The sequence below is a fragment of the Arachis ipaensis genome, chromosome B6 (genome assembly GCF_059453495.1).
Source record: "Arachis ipaensis isolate K30076 ecotype BB chromosome B6, ASM5945349v1, whole genome shotgun sequence".
NCBI classification, from domain to species: Eukaryota; Viridiplantae; Streptophyta; class Magnoliopsida; order Fabales; family Fabaceae; genus Arachis; species Arachis ipaensis.
Window position 1 is genome coordinate 150,347,559 of NC_142441.1, and position 19,917 is coordinate 150,367,475.

General features: G+C 32.4%; 1 long non-coding RNA gene and 1 pseudogene across 1 annotated transcript; both read right to left on the minus strand.

Moving 5' to 3' along the window:
* Window positions 1–1,450: 1,450 nt before the first annotated feature.
* Window positions 1,451–3,603, minus strand: LOC110264189 (uncharacterized). Its single transcript, XR_002349916.2, has 3 exons — window positions 3,460–3,603; window positions 3,313–3,367; window positions 1,451–3,236 (listed from the first exon to the last, which is right to left on the minus strand). It is a non-coding gene; the product is annotated as an uncharacterized LOC110264189 (long non-coding RNA).
* A 2,361-nt stretch (window positions 3,604–5,964) lies between these two features.
* LOC107647739 (receptor-like protein EIX1) lies at window positions 5,965–8,069 on the minus strand (annotated as a pseudogene).
* Between the last annotated feature and the right edge of the window lie 11,848 nt (window positions 8,070–19,917).

Consider the following 19,917-nt stretch of genomic DNA (forward strand, 5'->3'; position numbering starts at 1 on the left):
GTGAAAAAGCTGCTAGCAATAGAGAAACAGAGAAGTTAAAAATGATGATTTAATGTACTAATTAACCACTGTACTTATAACACCCTACTACACAGAGTTTTATGCTTAAGTCGTAGAATAGAGGTAATGTGGTGTTACGGACTTCTATAAAGTAAAATATATACATATTAGGGGTGTACATGGACCGGACCACACTGGGTTTGGCTTAACCCAGACCCGACTCGAAATATAGACCAGACCTAATTTTTAGACCCTAACCCGATCCTAGACCCATGAAACCTACGCACCTTCGAGCCGGGTGAAAACCGGGTAAAAACCTGATCTTTAGCATGTAAAAATCACATAATCTCCAACCATTATTTCACAATTCACATAGTAAAATTCACTTAAAAAAATATAACAAGAACCAACCCTTCTCTAAAATTAAAGCATAACCATAATCAATACTAATATTGTCTAATAATACCAAATATTTAAATCAATACAAATAACACAATATTATGCATTTTAAACATAAAACATTAACTTATAATCTTATAATGACTAATAACACAAAATATTAAGGTTTGCAATATTTAAATTTCACATAAGAATAACCATCATCCATTACTAATAACACAAAATATTAATTGTGTATGATGACCGGACCACCGGGCCGAGTTATGGCCCGGACCCGACCCGACATAATGACCGGGTCTATTTTTGAGACCCTTACCCGATCCTAGACCGATGAAATCACACTAAATTAGCCCCTAAAGTATTCGGGACCGGACCGGGTCTTCGGACCGGACCGGACCATGTACACCCCTAATACATATAACGATAGAAAAGATAATATACTAGGAGTCTTGAAAAACGGGGAAACAAATATCGCAAAACGAAAAGCGCAACGCTCGAGGAATAGGGTTACTTGCGTGCTAAGAAACCTAATAGGAAATGATAAAGATAAATAAGAGAGTAAAGGAAAGCCAAGGAAACAACCTAACCAGCTCCTGACTCAGCCTACGAAGTCAAGGCTGGTCGGATGATATATATATATACAGATATCCCAAAATACTCAAAACTCAAAATAAAGTCCTATCTCTCCCTTAACCTCTCTGAGGAACAAAATAAACAAGTTTCTTGAAGAGCAAGCTAAGTACATATATACATCTATATACAAACAGAAACCCAAATATGCACCCGGGAAATACTTCGCTTCAAATATCCAGACGCCTAGCGAGGAGCCTCTCGACTTGCATCTGAAAAACAACAACACAGTATGGGATGAGAACCAGAGGTTCTCAGCATGGTAAAGGTGCCACGCGTATAATAAATAAGGTCCTGGGAATGCCAGATGCAATCCTAGAACTCCGTCATTCAGTTATCAAACCTAATTTCTATAACAGAAGCCATAAATAGAGGTAGGTAACCTAAATATTCCTGAACTTACTCACTTTTTAAACATAACATAACTCCAAACCATTTTGCCCTTTCCTCCGTCCCTCCGTCATCCAAAATTCAGCAGAGACAAGCAACCAAACAAGTTCACGCACAGGTAATAAGCAGATAGTGCAAGTAGCAAGTATAACAGGTAGCAAGAGGTATATATTCAATTAAGCAAACCTAGGAAATGTATAGCAATCAAAACAAACAAATGCATATGATGTATGCCTGTCCTATGACTGATGAGGCTCATCTGTCGGTTATCCAGCCAACCCGACAAGTCCGAAAACCTTAGATTGTCCCTCGTCGCGCATCCCATGAGTCTATGCATAGATTTCACATTCATATATCATTCAAATCACTCACTGGGGCTATCCATACCTGGGAATTTATACGTGCCCGGTCACCCTTACGACGTAGGGTCAACAGAGTATCGAGATTCTACCTAGAACACGTAGTGGCAAGCCACGGTTCTTACCCAGAGAAACTCGTATCTCAGATATCATTATTCATAAGCCATTTTATAATCATAATCATCATTTAATCATTCATCAGAGTCATTGCATATTAACTTCATTCATTAACATCTTTCCCTTCACACTTCTCTTCATATTTATCTTTTTTCTTCACTCCCAAGTTACCTCAAACTCCTAACTTCTGCTATTTACTAAACTTACTAGTAGGATCTAGGATTAACAGGGCAGAAATAGGGAGTTTAGGGTTTAAAATCATGTTTAAAATAGAAATATAAATGTGCTGGAAAATAGGGCGTGTGCGTAGGCACACACCTGTGCGTGCGCACAGCTTAACAATAAAGCAGCACGTGTGCGTACGCACGAATACGTGCGTGCGCCCACATCCCTTAGTGTGCATGTGCCTTATAGTTGTGCTAGCGCCACCAACAGAAGGCTCATCCTAGCGTGTGTGTGCGCATAGAAGTATGCGTACGCACACTTTATGAAAAATGCTAGGTGTGCATGCGCACAGAGGCGTGCATACGCACAAGTTGAATTTTGCCTTTGTTGGGTGCGTGGGCACACAACAGAAAATTTAATTCTGCTGCAACATTTAAAATTTCAGTTTTTCGCACCATATTTTCGGCATCCATAACTTCCTCTACAAAATTCGATTTTTCGCAAATTTTATATCGATTCAAGCTTATCAAACACCCTTTAATTTAAAATAAATCTCATTTGCATTCAAAATTTGAGGAGCAAGTTATGGACTTCCAAAGTTCATTAAAATTCACTTTTTACCAAAAACACCACAAAACCTTATTTTTGCCAAAACCACATATCCCTCCCAAAACTCATTTCCAGCCAACCTAATATACCACAATCATCAATATAAATAGCCCTTAACCATAGCACATCCATTCAACCACAACCATGTTGTTACTTTGCCATAATCATGATTCCTTCATCCATCATTGTCATACTAATATACATATATAAACACATTCAATCAACAACCAAATCTCAAGAAGCACCATCAACTAACCATATTTCTCAACATAATTTCAACATCCACCTATCCATTAACATCATAAGCCCAGTAATTTAGAACATGCAACCATTTCAACTTATCCTATAATGCTCTAACCTCAGTTTTCACAAAACCTTATATGTTAAACGCGCGAAATCTAATCCATATCTTGACTGATCACTTTATTCAACCCAAGGCAGCCTCACAAGTTAGAACACAGCCCTCCAAGCTCAAAGAAACCAGCCACAAACCGAGCTTTACTCACCAATAAGCCTCCAAATGCTCACTTTTCAATCTCAATGCATATATATGAACTCAATTCCCACCTAATTCACATATATACTCCAAATTCAGCTTCTTCATACAAAAATAAAAATTGATTAGGGTTTAGGTTACTCTTACCGTACCCACACGCATAGTGACCCAAGTCCAATATGCTTCGGAAGCTAAATCGAACCTAAAACACCAAATTGGGCAAGATTATATCACAAAGGTTCCATTTCACCATAAGAAAGGGGGTATAAATTCTGAAACGAAAATCGAGCTTACCGATAAATTGATCCAACAGAAATGTAGAGTTCGACGCGCTGAACGCGTGGCCGCGAACGGTGCGGCGATCGGAGCTCAAACGAGGAAGTTATGGTAGATCAAGGATTGATGAGGGTTTGGGAGTTCTTCTTCCTCCCCAAATCTGTTGGCTTCGTTGGGTATGAAATGAGGAAGAAGAAGCTTCTGTTTCTTTTAAATTATGGGTCCGGTTAGACTCACGGGCCCAATTTGGGCTCTGGTTCAATCGGTTCGGTCTATTCGGTCCAATTTTGGGCTAAATTTTTGAAATTGGTATCAAAATTCTCGTTTTGACGAGCTCTATCCTATTTTGATATTAGTTTTGTATTTTTAATTTTTTTAATTAAAATTTAATTTATTAACTAATTATTTATCGATTTTAGCGGAATTTACAGTACTGACTTCTATAACATGTTATAGAGAGTAATTTATATGTTATTATAAAAAAGGTAGAATAAAATTTAATATATATATTATAATATTATAATTAGAGAATAAAATCAAAAAATATCAAAGAAGATAAAAAAAATCAATATAATTTATTAGGATATTATTTTATAATTAGTGTACTTTTGTTTTATATATTGATAAGAATCTTATAATCATAAAATGAAGAAATAAAATATAATATTTTTTAAATACTTTCTTTTTTTTCCCTAAACCTTGGTAACATATATATGAGCAGCAGTGATTACAAACTTGATATACTTAGCTAATAACACTAACTAAGTTAACCGTTTTCTAACTAACTCTGTCAGGTGGCAATTCTAACACTAGCTGTAATAATAAACCAATAACTTTTGCTTCTAGGATTCATTTGCTCAGGTTACAATTACATTGTCCGCACTTGTAAGCACTGTTATTAGGTGCTGTGGTTCCATGTGGTATTGAGTTTCTTATATGCTATGATACTTTTTTTTAATTTAAATTAATAGAAAAAAATATAAATAATTATATTTAAAAAAATATTAGAAGAATAATTTTTTTATTAATATTAACCAATACTTTGAGATATCTTATTTTTATACTATAAAAATTTAAGATTTAAGAGTTATGATTTAGAATTTAGTCTTTAATATTTAAAATTATTCGAATTCTGCTAGAAAACTAAGAGGGATATAGCCAACAACAAGCCAACAAAGATTTTTGAATTACATTTTATATTCATTAATTGTCATTAATTAATAATTATTTAAATTTTAATTTTTAAAAGATACAAAATTAATGATTATTAATTATTTCTTCTTACTCTAATTTACCTTTTACCATTTATCACGCAAATTCTAATTTCTCTTCCTAAAAAAAAGGTCCAAATTCTAAAAAAAATACCAAAATATAAGATAAAGAATCATCTAAATCTTAAGAAAAAAGCATACAAAACATAAGAAAAAGAAACATTCAAAACTAATAAAAAAGAATCATCCAAATTTTAAGAAAAAAAACATATAAAACATAAGAAAAAAAACATCCAAAACTAATAAAAAAATTCTCCAAATCCTAATAAGAGTTACAGAAAAACCTCATCATTAGACACTCAAATAACAACAATACCATTACAGAAACATCCAATCAAATGGAGAAAAAAAATATCTACTTAGTATATAAAAAAAAAATTCACACAAAACTAACCAAATACAATTCACTTGCATGAAAAAAAAAAACGAAATAGAAGAAGAGTGAATTATTGCACCGTTTTCGATTGCACCACGATCAATCGTAGCACCGCTAATGACGTTAACGATCGAGGGTAACAGCAAGAGGGCGCTGTGAGAATGCCTTAGATAAAGAAGGTTGGTGCTTACTGTTTGGAAGAGAGCAAAGGATTCATCGAGGGTTGACGAGAGGGAGAGTGAGTGAAGACTAGGAAGGTATCCTGTGATTTCCGTCGAGAGTGAAGGAACGTATCCCTTCAAACCTGATTTTGGCGTTAAAATCCATTAATAACAAATATTTTAAATTATAAATGAATAAAATTAAATAAGATAATTATAAATAATTGAGTTGTTTAATTTTTAACTGGTTCGGAGTTGTTTCATATATTTTTTCATAAATAAATAAATAAAAAATATGGTTTTATATATAAAAAAATACGTATGATAATATATGTTACAAAAATTTCTCACTAATTATGATTAGATAGATTAGAATTTTTAATTTGTCTTATTTTTTGGTGGATAGACCCAATTAATCTCTGTTTTTTTTAATAGCTAAATTAACAAAAAATTACATAATTACATAATTAAACTTCGATTGGTCAAGTGATCAATTCACTCGTCCGTTTAAATAAATATCAGAAATTTAAAATCCATTTCGACAAACTTTTAAATGAAGCTCAGGTCCACCAGAGATTAGTTCTTTACTATCCGTAAGCATTGCTAAGCACTGCAAAATGTCTCAAAGCCAATGACAAAATCTAACTCACATAGTCACATTGTTATTATTATAGCGACAACAATACTAACTGGATTACGTTTTAACAAGCCAAGCAGGACAAGTGCATATTCATTTTTATTTCCACTATTACAAGAAAAGGGAAAAAAAAGAAAACATTACAAACTCATGACATACACACAAATGAAAAACCAGAAAATTAAAACATTAGAAACATAAAGTCACATACATGATTGAAGTTTGTAGCACATGTCATCAAGGAAACGGTAATATGCATACCTCCATGATTTGTATATGAACAATGGACCAACAAATCCCCAAAATCCCACTATAAATCCAAAAGCCACACTCACAAACACCCACTTCACTCCATCATTCTTTCTCTCTTTTTCATTCTCATCAGGAACTTCCCCCTCCATGGTACAGTTGAGCAGCAATGGTGGACCACATAGCTTGTTGCCTAAGTTGACTTCCACTAGCTCTGGCCACATTCTCCAACAGTTGGGAATTTTTTCTGATAAATTGTTTGATGCAAGATTGAGAATTTGTAACTCTTTCAGATGGGCAGATTCTTTGCAAAGAAAATCTGTTATTGATCCAGAAAATGAATTATGTGAAAGATCTAGCCAAATCACTTCAGCACCCACAAAAGGTAAATTTCCTTGGAGATGGTTTGAGCTAAGATCAACAATTGTTCCAAGGAATATTGGAATCCTTAATTCATTTGGAAGCCTTCCATGAATATGATTGTGAGACAAGTTCAAAGAAAAATAAGGACCTGTTTTCCAAAACCAAGTGGGAATGGAATCAGAAATCCCTACGTCAGACATATCCAGATGTTGAAGATCCTTTTGCTACTGAATCCATGATGGAAAGCTTGGACCTAACTTCCATGAGTTCATTCGCAATACAATGAGTTGAAATTTTTGTTGCCAACTGGGGTGCACTTTTAAAGTGAAATTGTTGCCTGATACTTGAAGCACCCGTAATGCAGTGAAATTCACAAGATCATCTTCTTGGACGATTCCTTGAAATAAGTTGTCATCTATAGAAAGAGATAACAACTTGGGGAATAGTCCCAGAGTTTTAAATGGATTTCCACTGAGTTGATTTTTGGTCAAAGTCATATACCTTAATGACTGAAGCTTTGCTAATGATTGAGGAATTTCTCCAGTAATCAAGTTGTTAAAGAGAGAAAGTGATTCAAGATTTTTGAACATTTCAAGTTGATTTGTGAGGTGACCTGTGATTTGAGAAACACATGGGATGAGAATTTCTAAGATTTGATGCAATTGTTAATTGCATTTGAGATTTGAGAAAGAGATGTGCCTCAAATTGCAGAACTTTCTAAAAGAGGTTGGAATCCCTCCTTCAAACTGATTATGTGAGATATCAAGACTATCAAAGAAGTCAAATTTCCCAAAGAGATTGGAATTGCTCCTTCAAACTGATTGAATGACAAGTCAAGAAAAACAAAAGTCAAATTCCCCGTAGCATTAGAAATAGTCCCAGTCAGATGGTTATATCCTAAGTTCAAAAATTTGAGATGATGAAGACCGTATAACCAATCTGGTATATGGGATGAGAATGAGTTGGATGACAAATCAAGATTTTCAAGCAAAGTAAGGTTTTGAATTCCATCGGGAATTGATGGACCTCCAATAATACTGTCATAATAATATGAACCACATGCAAGAGAAACAAGAGTTATTCAACTGAAAGATCCACTTGGGAGCACCAGAAATGCTAAGAGAAACAAGTTTATTCAACTGAAAGATCCACTTAGGAATTTGCATACCTCCAAAATCGTTGCCGCTCAAGTTCAAGTAATTCAGATGCTTCAATTCAACCACAGAATCATTTATCTCTCCACTAAACATGGACCTCCCAAAAGCGACAGAGTTTAAGTAACCGTGATAGTAGAAAGCATCTCTTGAAGTGTTGAGGTGAAGCTGAAAGACGTGGGAAGTTACATTACTGCAAACAACATAATCCCATTGACAGCAATTGGGATTGGAGACATTCCAAGAAGAGAGCCTGTTTAAAGGCTCAATGAGATGATGCTTGAACCTCAGAAGTGCTTCGCGCTCACTTGGAATACACTCAATAGAATCATACTGAGAAGACGTTAGCAGTGTAAGACAATAAAGGTGAACAAAGATAAACACAATAATGATGGGAGTGTAAGTGTTTGGAGACATGTTTGCATGTGCATGTTTTCACTTTTCACCTCCAACTCCTTTATAATCTCTCTAGGTTGGCGCATTTTAATTTGAAAATGCTCCACTACTAATTAAATTAATGTATGTGGGTTAGTGCTATCACTTTATGGTTGGTACGGTCCTCACCCAAATTAAACGGTCACCGTTCATGCATGCTACGTACCTTTGGGTTCATAGATTGAAAGATGGAGATTCTTGTGCATGAAAAACGTTATTCAATGTAACTTTTAATGCATTGACTGCACTTTTATACTTAATTAAAGGAGGCCGCTATTTCACCATACCAGCCAGATTCATAAATTTAACATCTCTTAATAATTAATAATATCACAGTTTAATCATATGATGAGATTACATATTTAATTATTTATTATTAGTAACATTCAAATTTTAACTTAGGATTTTATACATGTAATGTTGTTTAAATTGGTAATATTATATATATGAGAAATGGTAGGTGGTCCAGCGACGGAGTTAGAAATTTTTTGGGGGGAATATGAAAAATATAAGTTAAAAAAAGAGAAAAATTAAAAATTAAAAAGGGACAAACTAAAAAATTAAAGACTTATACATACAAATTATTAATTTGGAGAAGTATTGTTCTACTCTTCCTTCTAATTAATATTTTTTAGAGGGTCAATATTTTTTATTAATATTAATTAATATTTTGAGTCAACGTTACTTTTATATTATTTATGTTCTTGAATTTATAATAAAAAACTATTTTAATAATTACCCTTAAAAATTAAAAATTACCAACGTGGATTAATCATAATAAGTGTTTAGAAAATTAGGTTAAAGGTACTTACAATTTTACCTGGGCCAAATGTCACTTTTGAATTGGAAAGTTAACCTCTAAGGCTCTAACCATCTATAGCCACCTCAAACTCAAATTTTATTTCGAAAACGTTGATATTAATAATAATCACGGCATCATTTGATATATATACATAATATATACGTATATATATACACGATTCTGGTGGCTGGTGGCTGACCCAACATTTTCGAAATATTCTTTTATTTCAAAATATATAACTAAGAAAAGAAAATTAAATTAGTTACCTGATCAGAAAAACTCGACGAGTTATCTACACATGTACTATATGTCTACTATATATTATAGGCACCACTCACATAAACATCACAAAAACAACTTTTTTTAAAGACGCCTACGTGGCAAAACCTAAATCATACATTCTAAAATCACACTTTTCACTACAAAACACTTAAAACCGTAGTCTTTTATAAGAAAAAGCGTTACCTAATGGAAAAAAGTAAATTAAAAGATTTAAGAGAAGAAATTATTAAATTATCAAAATTAATAAATCAAAAACTAATGATTTTAACTAATGTTAATTGTAATGACACCGAATTCCTGAAATCAATACAAAATGATTTTTCTCAAAATCTTTATTTTACTATAAGTTTTATTAAAGGACTTCAAAAACCTGAAAAAACTTATTTTTCACACGGAATTGCTAAAAAATGCTACCATGGAAATGATTCCCCACATCTTTATCATACTTTTAACCCACAATTAAATTCTATAGTAGATATGCTTGAAGAAATATTAGTATCCATAAAATTTCAAAGAAATAAGGAAAAAGAGAATCCCAAAGAAGAAAAATTTCAAAATATAATCAACATAACAGACTTAAAAGTAAAACCACCATTGAAATTATGAATATTGAAGAAAAATTAGAAGAAGTTACAATGCTTTTTAAACATGTTAGAAACAAGAGACTGAGAGAATAATATGAAAAGTGTATTATTGAGTTGTGATGGAAAGTACAATATACAAGAGGTATTTATAGCTGCTAAATGAATCAGAGTAATAAAGGCATAGAATCCTATAATTAATATACAGATATACTACAGAAATATAGACGATACTAATTGATCCTAATTGATGCTAATGATTCTCTAACATCCCCCCTCAAACTCAAGTGGGAGCTAAGGATACCAACTTGAGTTTGGATAACAAAGTCCGAAAGCGAGTCGGGTGATGAGCTTTCGTGAAGATATCAGCAGTCTGATCCAGTGTCCCAACGGCAATGAGACGAACAGCATCAATAAGGATACGTTGTCGAACAAAGTGACAATCAATCTCAATGTGTTTGGTGCGTTCATGAAACACATCATTATGTGCAATCTGAATAGCACTGCGGTTATCACAAAAAACATCAGTAAGAGACGACTGAGGAGCACCCAGATCTTCGAGAAGCCAGCGAACCGAGATAACCTCAGCAGTGGTGTCAGCGAGGGCACGGTACTCAGCTTCTGTGCTTGAGCGAGCAGTGAATGTTTGCTTCTTAGCACGCCAAGAGATGAGAGCGTCGCCAAGAAACAAACAGTAACCAGTAGTAGAACGACGATCAGTGGGATCACCAGCCCAATCAGCATCAGAGTATGCCTGAAGGGTCAAAGAGGAATGGGCAGAAAAATGAAGGCCATGAAATAGAGTGCCTTTGACATACCGAAGAATGCGAAGAACTGCCGCATAGTGAGTAGTACGAGGAGCTGACAAGAACTGGCTGAGGACATGAACCGGATAGGCAATGTCTGGTCGGGTGACAGTCAAGTAGACGAGACCTCCAACTAACTGGCGATAAAGTGTTGGATTATCCAAAACAGTGCCATCCATAGGGGTAAATCGAACATTAGGCTCAAGAGGAGTAGACTCAGTGCGACTATCTGTAATCCCAGCGCGAGCAAGAAGATCTGAAGCATACTTAGCCTGAGAGAGATAGATGCCATCATCGGTGGAGATGACCTCAAGACCAAGAAAATACCTGAGAGAACCAAGATCTTTCATCTCAAATGTACGGTGAAGTGAGGTCTTGAGAGCAGAGATACCATCAACATCATCCCCAGTGATTATCATGTCATCAACATACAAAAGTAGAAGAACAACTCCACGTTCGCTTTTACGAATGAAGAGCGCATTCTCATGAGGGCTAGAAGTAAAACCAAGACTGCATATGGTAGTGCTGAACTTGTCAAACCATTCACGAGGAGCTTGCTTAAGTCCATAAAGTGCCTTGCGAAGGAGACAAACCTTATCAGAAGGACAAGGATATCCCGGAGGTGGTTTCATATAGACTGTCTTTTTCAAATCCCCATTAAGAAATGCATTCTTCACATCCATCTGACTGAGAGACCATTTTTTAACCGCGGCAATGGCAAGAAGAGCTCGAACAGACGTAAGGCGAGCGACAGGGGCAAAAGTCTCTTCATAATCAATACCATACTCTTGCGTACAACCTTGAGCAACCAAGCGGGCCTTATAATGGTCAATAGAGCCATCAGAGCGAGTCTTGATCTTGTATACCCATCTACTGCCCACAACTTCCTGATCAGAAGGAGGATCAACCAGATCCCAAGTGTGTGCTTTTTCAAGTGCCTGTAATTCTTCTTGCATTGCTTGTTGCCAATTTGGGTTTGAGGAGGCTTCTCTGAATGTCTTAGGTTCATGTTGATGAAGAATAGTAGAAAAGCAATGGTATCAAGAGCTTAGGTCTTTTTTTTTTCCGATGAATATTAGTTCATAGCCCCTTTGTTTTTCCTTGTCGGCAGTGTTCTTTGGCCTCCTTTTTCGTTCTCTTTTTGACGCTTTGGTTCGTCACCCCCATAACCATCTTCTTCTTCTTGTCGCCGTGATTCCAACGCAACCAGAACCGTCGCCATCCACCTCCTTAGGAAAACTGCGTCCTCTTGTATCTCAGGGTGTTTTTAGGTCAGGTTCCGAATGAATCTTTTGACTGCATTTCTTGCCAAACTGCCAAACAACCTGCTTTATCTTTTCACAATAATTCATCTCTTGCTTGCTCTCCTTTTGATCTCATTCACTCTGATGTTTGGGGCCCCGCTCCCACTGCCTCTATGGGCGGAGCTCGAGACTTTGTTGTTTTTATTGATGATTCCAGACCGGACGATGATCCAATTAAAAATGGCTCAAGAAAATAATATTATGGAACATGGTTTTCAAATAGAAGAAGAATTAGTAAATTCTGAAAATATAGAAAATGAAGAACACATTCTAGACTATTCAAGTGACGAAGAACCAGCAATTCCAATACAAGTAAAAAATGAAGCTGGAACATCTAAGGATAATCAATCTCAATTTAAATGGGAAACAGGTTTTGATAATTATGCTTTTAAAAAAGGGTTTATAAATAAAGATTCAAAATATACAAAAATACCATCAAAATACGTTCCTAAAATCCAGGAAACGGAAGGAGAAAGAATGCTTGACTTAGACTGTAAAAAGAATGAAAAAGAAATTTTCAAAAATTAGTTGAATTCCTTTTTATTAGAAGCTTTTACTAATCCAAAGCTTAGTGAACTGTCTGGAAGAGATATTTGGAATTACATAGGGTTTCATACTAAAGGAACTATAAGAGATTATATAACATCAATAGAAAACCAAATAATAGAAGATTTAGCAACAAAAACAACAGCTTATGATAAGATATTATATATAATGATGATTCTATATAAAGAATTTTTTGGAAAAAATATTATAGATCATAGACAAGAAGTCTATAATAAAGAATATCAAGAAGCAAAAAATCATTTAGCTAATATTCAGATATATGATCTATGTAATGTGGAATCTTATATATGCGAATATAGAATACATTATTACAAATTAAAAGAAGAAGATAAAAATCATTATCTTAATATGTATATAACAAAACTACCATATCCTGCTAATGAATTTATAATGGGAAGATTTATAAGAGAAATAAATAGAGGGACAATTGAAAATAATTTTGGTGGAGCAACCTCTGCAATAAGAGAGGAAATAAAAGAACGTTGTATGCAAGAAGCAACTCAAAAAAGATTTGCGAATATAATTAGAATTTGTTGTCAGGATAATGAAGAAATACCCCAAAAATATGGTCTTAATAAAAATTTTCAAAGAAAAAGAAAATATCAATTTAGAAAAAGAAAATACTATCCAAACTGGAGAAAAAAGAGATATTTTAGAAAAAGAAATAACGATAAAAATAAAAAACAAAGAAATGACTATGCCCGAATAAAAAAGAAAATTGTAAGTGTTGGTATTGCCAAGAAGAAGGACACTATACAAATGAATGCCCGAAAAAGAAGGATAAAAAGGATCTTACTAAACAAATAGAAATTGCTAAGTCTTGTTTCATGGAACCATTAGAGGAATCTGATGATAACTTAGACTATATTTTTGAATATGTCTCGGAAACGGACTCAGAGACTGAGTAATAATGCCACATTTATTACTATAAAAATAACAGAAAAGTTTATAAATGCTTTCATAGATTCTGGAGCAACACAATGCTTTGCTAGTTCAAATATAAAACTTGATTGGAAAAAATTAAAGAAACCATTAAGAGTTAGAATAGCTGACAAATCAATACATAAAATTGACCAAAAAGCAGAGATGGTTGAAATTTTTATTCAAAATTATAGGTTCATTGTTCCATCTATATATATGTTAGATTCTGGAATGGATTTTATCATAGGAAATAACTTTTTAAAGCTATATCATCCATTCATTCAAGAATTAACATATATAGTTTTAAAAGCTCCACACGATTCTTCAATAAATCAAAAATCAAAACGTATAAAAATACCGACTACTACTATAGATAAGATCTTAAAATTTAAAATATTTTCTATATTAGAGACATGTTATTTAAATTTATACTTTCAGATAAATATCCCAAAAAATATTCTTGAAATAAAGATAGAAGAACTTTTGAATGAAATTTGTGCTGAAAATCCTTTAGATATTAAAAATACAAATAACGAATTAGTAAGTATTAAATTAAAAGATCCTACAAAAGAGATAAATGTTCCAAATAAAATTCCTTATTCCGCAAGAGATAGAGAAGAGTTTTCATTAGAATGTAGAGATCTTTTGGAAAAAGGAATTATAAGATTAAGTAAAAGTCCTCATGCGGCTCCAGCCTTTTATGTCAAAAACAATAATGAAATTAAAAGGGGAAAACGAAGAATGGTTATTAACTATAAGAAGATGAATGAAGCAACTATTGGTGATGCTCATAAACTTCCAAGAAAAGATTCTATTTTAGAAAAAATTAAAGGAGCAACTTGGTTTTCATCTCTTGATGCAAAATCAGGATATTGGCAACTTCGTTTAGACGAAGAAACAAAGAAATTAACTGCTTTTACTTGCCCAACAAAAGAATCAACAAGTGTGTTGCTCTATGAATGGAATGTATTACCATTCGGATTAAAACAAGCCCCAGGTATTTATCAAAGATTTATGGAAGAAAATCTAAAACAGTTAAATGAATTTGTTTTAGTGTACATTGATGATATACTAATTTTTACAAAACAGGATAAAGAAGATCATCTTCAAAAATTATTAATAGTTTTAGAAAGATGTAAAGAAAAAGGATTAATTCTTAGCAAAAAGAAGGCAAGAATAGCAAAACAAGAAATAGAGTTTCTTGGATTAATTCTATCCACTCAAGGAAAGCTAAAACTTCAGCCAAATGTCCTAGAAAAGGTAAATTTATTTCCTAATAAAATAGAAGATAGAAAACAATTACAAAGATTTTTAGGGTGTATAAATTATATTTCTGATCAACGATTTTTAAAGAATATAACAGAATACACTAAAAGCTTATTTCCAAAAATAAGTACTAAAAAAGAATGGAAATGGGAAGAAAAAGACAGTATGCAAATTCAAAGGATTAAAGAATTATGTGAAAAACTTCCAGAACTTTATATTCCAGAAGAAAATGACTACTTAATAGTAGAAACAGATGCTTCAGACATAACCTGGTCAGGATGTCTAAAAGCTAAGAAAGCTATAAAAAGTTTGGAACAAGAAAAAGAATCACTAGATTCTAAATATTCCCCAAAGAAATTACTTTGCAGGTATATTTCAGGGACTTTTACTCCAACAGAATAGAGATATACCACTCATGAAAAGGAAACTCTAGCAGCAATTAAATCTCTTAAGAAATGGAAAATTGATTTACTACCCAGAGAATTTACATTAAAGATAGATTCAAGTTACCTAACAGATTTCATACGGTATAATTTAAAAGTTGATTATAATCATGGATGATTGGTAAGATGGCAATTATTTTTGTTACAATATCCAATAAAAATTGAATATATTAAGGGTGACAAAAATGTTATTGCAGATACATTAACAAGAGAATGGAGTTCGTCTTCAATGCATTAGATCAAGAAATTCAAAAATATGAGCAAGAACTCAAAAAATGCAAGCATTGTCAGCAAATAAGGACACAGATCCAGTCTCTCAAGAAGGCCATTGAAGCAATGAAATCAACACAACAAGCAAAACTATCAGAGTTCAGCCAGCTAAGCATGGTGGACAAATCAGGTGAAGAAAAAATTTCAGAAAATAAAACAATTGCTGAAATCATTAAAAAATCCACCCAAGATAAAAAATATTATGTAATTTATAATGGCCCCATGAAAGGAGTATATGATGCCTGGGAAAAAGCAGCACCATTCACACACCAGTCAAGAATAATTCATAAAGGAGGGTTTCTAACACTAGAAGAGGCAAAGAAATCCTTCAGGGAATATGAAGCTCTCCATCCAGAGCAAACCCTAAAAAGAGCAGATAAAGCTCCAATTCAAACCCAGAGAACAGGGATAATAAGAAACATTCCTACAAGGGCTGAAATCAAGGAAAAGAAAAGGGTCTGTAGATCAAATCTCAGAGAAACCCTTAACATAGTCCTGAATTGGACTGAAGAAAAAAGGACAATTTTGGGATATTATCCTATTGCCAAAGAACAGCTAACAAAGCTGGTTATATTTCTAGATGCTTCCCCATCTGACACCTATTAGTTTTTCCAATATGGATTAATTGATACAATTTTAATTTTTAATGATCTAAAAATTATTAGTGAGTTTCCTGCAGGATTCGTTGATGCAGTAAAGAGATTTAAAAATATGATTGACAATGTAAATCCAAGGGATATATCCCTAAAATTTACAAACAGTCAACCTATTTTTAATGAAGAAGAAGAATGCTTGGTTCCAGCACACCAAGTAATATTCATGTCCGTCTTCCCAGGAAATTTTCAACCAATTGATCAGATTCAAGACTTAACAATTTACAGTCATGAAGGAAGGCTAGCCAGCACATTAGCAAGGGTCTTTGAAAGAACTCAAAAAATAACGAAGGAATCTCACACAAGGATTAATTATAAAAGTAGAAATACTTTGCTTGTGTCCAGTAAAAGAAATGAAATTGAAGAAAGAGAGATGAGACTCTTGGTGGAGTTTGAATCAGCATTCTACAACTTATCCGGACTTTTAGAAAAGCTCCCTGAAGGGATAAAGAGGAATCTCTGCTATTTGATAAAAGACAGAGAAGACCACAAGTGCCAGCTATGTGCCTCAGAGTTATCTGAAGAAAGCAATAATGAAACGGAATCAACTCACATGATGAAAGAAGAGGACAATGCATCTGAGGGTCACATGATAAAAGAGGAGGACAGTGCATCTGAAGCATCTCTTAACATTATTGCATAGTGACGTAAGCACTTAGGTCATAGAGCACCAACAATGTAGCTGGTGCAAGAGAACAAACAATGACGTAAGCAATGACATCATAAGAAGGGTAAGGATGAAAATTATCCATCAAACCCAACTATTATAAATAGGTTGCTTAGGAAATTGTAAAAGCATCAGACAATAGAAAGCAGAAGGCTAAGAGTACTCATATGCTAGGAGAGCAAGGAGGAAGCTGCCAAGGCGATTCTATAGTCTGAGGAAGAATTCCTTTAGGGAAAAATAGTTCTAAACTCCCCTCTGGAGATACAAACACCTTATGTAAAATATACTAAATAAAGGAAGTTTTTCTCCAGAAAGGTACATCTTCATCCTAGTCTTTAAATTATGAATTATTTAGAAAGTTTAGAATTAACAGAAGAATCTGATTATTATAGATTAACTGCTTTATTAGATAATGAAAAACAGGCTGTTCTAAAAACAGAACTTAATCTCAAATCGAATGAAAATTTTAATAAACAAAATCTTTTAAAAGAAGTTTTTAATAGAAAAAATATTATATACTATGAAAAAATTCAACTTGAAGCCCCTATAAAGATAAAATTTGCCAATGGAGAACTTGAAATAGCTTTGATAAATGATGAAGAATTGAGTAAACAGATTGAGAAAATTAAGGATCAACAAAAAAGATCTAAAATTGGGTGGATTCATATTAGTACTATACAAGTCTTAATCAAATCTACATATATGAAAGGAATTAATTCACCAATAAGCTTAGCAATCTGTGACAAAAGAATTACTGATGACCCAATAGATCAAATAATTGGAATTGTTCATGGAAACTTGGCAAACGTAAATGTTAAATTCAATGCCATCTTGGATATGCTATACCTTTATCAACTGAAAATCTTGGAAGATCTATAAGTTTGGCTTATAAATTCCACAGAAAGAATCTAATGGAACAAGATGATGAACCATTTTCAATTACATATGCAATAAATTATGCTTTAACAAATAGCCATCATAGTATAATATTTAAAAACAGAGAAAGAATTTATGTCGATGAATTATTTTAGAAAATTGTAAAAACAGAAATACCAAAATATAGAGCTATTGAAAACCCAGTTCTATTATTAAAAGAACCATCAGGAAAATTAGTTTCATCAAATTTTCAAATAAGAGAATCTAAAATTAATAGCCCTTTAAGTTTATCTAAGTTAAAAATTAAAGAAGAAAATTCTGAAATAAAAGAATTAACAAAAAAGGTCGAAAAATTAAATGAAACGCTAAACACTAAATTATGACAATAAATAAAGAAGAAATATATGTAACTTATCAAAACAAGAAACAAGAGCTCTTTGAAAGAGAAAATCGTTTGAATTATTTACAGTTCTCTGAAATAAATCAAAGAGCATTTGAAGCTCTAAAGGTAATCTATGATAAGTTGAAAAGAGAAGTTGAAGAGCTAGAAAAATTAATAGAATCTCTAGAAAATAGTGATGAATCGATGATAGAGTTTGCGGAAATTCTAAAATAATGAAGCATAAGAAGGTTGAAAAACCAGAAAATAAAATAAAAAGAAAAAGGGCGGAAAATTAAAAAGAAAAATAAAGGAGTATAAAAGGGAATTAAATAATCTTCAGATCGAAATTGATGACCTTTTAATAAAAAAGATAGAAATAAGAATAAATATAAATAAGTTGGAATTAAACTTAAAAACTTTATAAATGCTTGGAAAACCATATTATGACTTAAAAGAATTAAAGATGTTGAAAGAAAAAATAGAGAATGAAGTCGAAAAATTAAAAAGATATTTAGAAACAACAGAAAGTGTAGAAGTAAAAGAAGTCTTTGAGGATTTGAGAAATTATATTAAAGAAAAAGACAAACAGATAAAAGATTTTATATACAATAATCCATGCAAAAAAGAATATTATAAACTAAAACAAGATTGAAAAATTATAAAGATAAAATCAGAATTATGAATATACATGAAGGACTAGTAATAAATAATCATATAACAAATACAAGAGAAATAGTAGAAATGGTCAATACTTTAGAACTTGCAAATTATTTATCAAAATCCTTTAAATAAAGCACCACCAATTGAATCTATACATTTATTCGAAGTAAAATTTGAAGAGTTAATAAAAATTTCGAAAAAGAAATTAAAAATAAAGTCGAAAAATTTGGTATCAGAGCCAAGTTAACGATAAAGGATAACACTTTCTCTTTAAGCAACACTTTTAGGGACACACTTTTAAATCAATAACAACCACAAAATAAAAAACATCTTTAAAAAAAGTTGAAATGAAAACTTTATCAGAGTGGCCACCATATATTATAACTTTAAAAGTCTTGATCATCGCTCGCTTTCTTTTCCTTTTTCTATCAATTAACCTATATTTCTCCTTTCTTTTAGATTATTTTATTACAAGTCCATATTCCATGTGAATTGACGATCAAAATCAAGAATTCCAAAGCCAAACCGTGTGATGTTGTAAACTTAAATTATGGAAGAACCAGTGAACTAACCATGTCCCAATACGTTCTCTGTTATGCAACATGCAACTCAGCATCTTCATTAATTATATTGATCATCATTCTTCCTCATTATGGGAAAATGATATATTATATTGTTCGACACAACGAATGATATGAATGTTTAAAAGTGACATCTATATCTTTCTACCTACCCGTGATTTCCACAGTTCCTTGAGATAATATCCTAAAGAAATGAAAAAATATATACCATAGGTAAAGTCTTACTAAAATTAAATCATAACATCTATAATAATCTAATAATATTCATTGAGTAAATAATGTTGTAGACTACATAATAAATACTAATTAGGATTATTCTTGAGGACAGCTTCAAACTCTGATACTTTCTTCTCTGTTTTTTCTCTGCTATATCATAGCTTCACGCGGCACCAGTGGTGGAGCTTAGTTCAGACAAGGGGTGGCCATGGCCCCCCCAAACTTTTTATAAAAAACTTAGTAGTACTTTTTCAAAAGATAAAAAATAGTTCAATTGACTTAAATACTTTATTATGACTTAAAGTATCTAATAAGTTCAATAAACAACACTCTCTCTATCTTTAGGTTCAAATATAAAAAATTAGATAGCTTTTATTTATTTAATTTAATATTATTTTATATTTTACTATTTATTTAATTTAATTTTTTATATGATAAAAAATAATAGAATATTCAATAAGTATTAATATTATTGTATTTGTATAAATTAATAAAAAAATTCAATAAATATTATAAATTTTAATATTTATCCTTTTAACTTCTTCTTTATATA